General features: G+C 31.8%; 1 long non-coding RNA gene across 1 annotated transcript; it reads left to right on the top strand.

The window, feature by feature from the left end:
• Nucleotides 1-232: 232 nt before the first annotated feature.
• On the top strand, nucleotides 233-2,320 carry LOC144998526 (uncharacterized). The gene is made up of 6 exons (XR_013660357.1): nucleotides 233-531; nucleotides 627-729; nucleotides 920-980; nucleotides 1,078-1,238; nucleotides 1,747-1,812; nucleotides 2,237-2,320. It is a non-coding gene; the product is annotated as an uncharacterized LOC144998526 (long non-coding RNA).
• The last annotated feature ends 1,695 nt before the right edge of the window (nucleotides 2,321-4,015 follow it).

Genomic DNA, 4,015 nt, shown 5'->3' with positions numbered 1-4,015 from the left:
ATATATATATACACACACCATTTTATAAAGTATATATATTTAATGTCATGATGTACAACAAACTAAGCCTAATGCCTTAAAAATCAAGGGGGTGAAATCTTGACCCTCCATTCTTATTCCAATGGCCAAGATGGAAATCCATGTGATCCAAAACTGACCAATCAAAATGAAATATAAAATATACAATTTAAGCTCAATGTACAAAAGATTAAGCATAAAGAAACACATATGGACCTTTTTTTTGTTTACATGCCCTCCCTCTTTCTCAGACCTAAAAGCGCCGCTCTCTTCTTCTTCCTCGCTAAATCTCGATTCAAAATTTGAATTCAACATGCTCATTTCTGAAAATCCTAACGCGATGACATAACCGATTTTCTTCACCACAGTTGTGGATATTTTTTTCACCCGAAGACCGACATATCCAAATTATTTGGTTAACGGCATCCTGACCTATTGTCGCTGCAATTCTGGTGGATTGAGATCAGAATATATCACTTACAAATGGAAGTACCTAGATTGACAATTTTCACGGTTAGTGTTCTGCAAACTATAAACACGCATGTGACTATTTGATTTTTTTAGTGGTCATAGATCTCTATCAATCTCTCGCTCTCTCTCTTTTGCAGAAACAAAAGGCAAACACACTCATATTTGCAGAGAGGGGTTTGGAATGCACAAAAACATGGAGTTTGTAAGAAGCTTGCGAGGAAAGTTGGATCCAACCACCGGGTTAAGTTTTGATAACCTTTCTTCATATTTTTGTCTCATTTTCTCCCTTTCTTTCTCTCCTCCTTATATAAACTTTAATGGCTAAAATATTAATGTTGGATATGGTCTCTTGGTTCATGGGGTGGTTTGTTTTGAGCTGAAATCGTAAATGTAAACTTTCAGATCTAATTTTTGTTTTTGAATCTTGCAGTTTTTGGCACTCTTGCAGAAAATTCTAACGCTTCACACATATGTTGATAGATTCCATCCAGGTTAAACCTTCATCTGTCATTTCAGATTTTTTTTTTTTTTTTTTGAAATTTCCTTCTGTATAAGAAGAATAATGCTTCGATCTTTGGTCACAAACAGTAGGAGAGGGATTCATGACTGAAAAATGGTGTATAAATCAAAATCAAACGGATGCAAATGAGTATGGAATGAGTAAGAGCGAACCAAAGACATCGATGTTTCTCTTCTCTATGGGGTCTATGATATCAAACCTATATGTATTCAAGACCTATTTCAAATATGTAAGTGAAATTTGGCGCATTAAAATTAAAAAGAGCGCCTGAAATCTTGGATTTATGTTTTCTTTTTTACTCTGTGATTTATTAATCGATTTTATGCTTGTGTGTTATCTTTTTACTATGCGATTCACATTTCGGATGATTTAAATACATTTTTGGTTTAGATTTATTTATTTGCTCCTGTATTTTTTCTTGAGTTGTTGATGTGTGTCACCTTTCATCTGAATTTGGACTATTTTGCCCCTGCAGGTTTATTGTCTTATGGATGGTTCAAATTGGTGTTGTTTTGTGGCTAAAGTTGTTATCTCTCATTCAATAGAGAGTTCATTGCCTATGCTGGTTTGCCTTTGAGTGTACACTGCTTTTGCTTCTTTTCACTTGATTGTGCATTGTTGTTTTTGGTTCATCCTTGGAAGTTCATTGCTATTATCGTGTCACCCTCATAAGTTAGAAGTGTAATGCTTTTTTTAGTTGCGCTGTAATGGCTCTATGTATTAAACCTAACTTGTAGACTAATCGACTACAATATCACATGGTTAAAGCTTGTATACTTAAGCCAATGACATACATTGTACTGGTTTGACCCTTTTTTCCTTTAAAGGGGTTTGCTGGTGGTATTACTGTTTATTTTGCTTTATTTCAATTCAATGAAGGCTTTTTTTAGGTGTACAAACCTAAGGTTTTTATGCAAAAGGTCAACCCTTCCATTGATTGGTAAGTGTTGCCCCATTGTTTTTTGGCACACCTGTTTTTTGGAGCTTTATGTCTCTGTTTGCTGCTTATTTCATGTAATCTTATTGAGTTGTTCTTGGGCAGGAAAGTTGGTTTATGACAGTTATTTATTTATGGGACTAATATTTCATCAATAAAAGGCGGTTTTTTTTTTTTTTTTTTTTTTTTTTGGGATTTACGATGTGAAAAGAAGAACTATTTGAGGATCAGAAACGAGCAGGATCTACTGTAGGAATAATGTGAATGTTTTTATTGCAGGAAAATACAAGGCTTGACCCTTGAAAGAGAACAAGAAGAAGATTAAGTTAGCATTTTAAAGTTACATGTTCTATAATATAGGTTAAATTTAAGGTTTGTAAGTTAACATTTTAAAGTACGACTTCTTTTTTAATTCCTTGGTGGTTGTATATATGATATTTAGAATAAAGACTTCATCTCTTTATATATTTTCCTTGGTTACCATTTCTATTCAAAATTTAAAGATATTTAATGTATTGTCTTAGAAATCAGATCTGGCTGCTTCTATTTGTATAAGTTTCTCAGAACTCCAATTATTTGAGTTTTATGCGCATGAGTCGAGTAGTTTCAAGTAGAATTTACCATTCTATCATATTTATTAAAGTATTTACTTATAATTTCGGATAGGAATTTGATATCCGATTTGAACTCCAAAATTTCATATTTTAGTTTGATAATAACTTGGATATATGAAAATTTTGTCTTTAATTTGTTTTTTTCAATCAAGCAGTATTAAAAAAATAACTTTTCTCCAAGCTACTTTGATTGTTGCTATCTTTTATCTAAGAAATTGTCGCTTTTTTATATTTATTAATTTCTTTTATTTATTTTAACAAATTGTTTGAAATCAATTTGTGTAATTGTTAGTTTACGTTTTTTTTTTGTCTTATGATCCACCTAACATAGTAAAGTCACCCAACATAGTAAAGATTGACTGAGCTAAAGAGAAGGAAAAATGAAATTACAACAATACAGAAATAAAAGATGTTTGCTATCATTTTAATAAACTATCTATATATCAAAATATGAAGTTGTAAAGATGGTCAAACTCTCTCACGATCATCTATATAAATCCTCTCTTTTACAACTAATTTGACTTATGCTTTAGTTTGTATTAATATCCATTTAATTTATTACGTATTAAACTACTTAAATCTAGGCATAGATTTACTAATTTGAATGAATTATGAATACCCCATCTGCAAAGCTATGCCTCCAGCTAGAAACTATATGTGGAAAGATACTATTTGGTGCAAAGCAGCTTGCCGAAAAACTAAAATAACTATCTGCCACAAAGAAGAAACTAATTGTCGTGTCGAAACAATCTCCCGAAAGGAACTAGCTGCCATCGCCGCATCGCGCGGGTACACCACTAGTATATATATATATATATATATATATATATATATATATATATATATATATATATATATATATATATATATATCCGTGACTAAAGATGATTAACATCTCAATCTAACCTTTTAGAATTAAGTTGAAGTATAATTTCCTTTCCCTTAATTATAGCAAAACAGTTTTTCAACACCTGCAACTTCACGAATTGAAACTTTTGTTTTCTATAATTAACATTGCTAGCTTGCAATAATAATAATCATAATTATCACGCTCCCACTAACATGATGATTATTAGCATAACACTTATGCTCCTATTAGCTTTGACATGTTTGCAGAAATCAACTGGACTTCTGAAATTTTGATTCATACACCTTTTCTTAGATAGCTCATTTGTGTGTCTAAACAATTTCCAGAACTATGAAAAGGGATGCTGTAATCATAGTCTCAATTGCTTAGACATTTGCTATTTCTCACAAGTCCGAGTTAGTGTGCCGGTTAACCACACACGCTCCACTAACTACTTTTGAAAATGCAAATATCACAATTGCTATCTACTTAAATTCTACTTAGTGAAAGCGTTTCCTCACCATCATTTTCATGAATTGGAGAGAAACCTTATGACACTTAGATTTTATGGTGTATGAGTTCCTATCCATGTGAATTTGTCAAAAACA

The sequence above is a fragment of the Lactuca saligna genome, chromosome 5, assembly GCF_052625555.1.
Source record: "Lactuca saligna cultivar CGN05327 chromosome 5, ASM5262555v1, whole genome shotgun sequence".
Taxonomy (NCBI): domain Eukaryota; kingdom Viridiplantae; phylum Streptophyta; class Magnoliopsida; order Asterales; family Asteraceae; genus Lactuca; species Lactuca saligna.
Note: the sequence above shows the minus strand (reverse complement) of the source record. Positions and strands in the feature narration are given on the sequence as shown.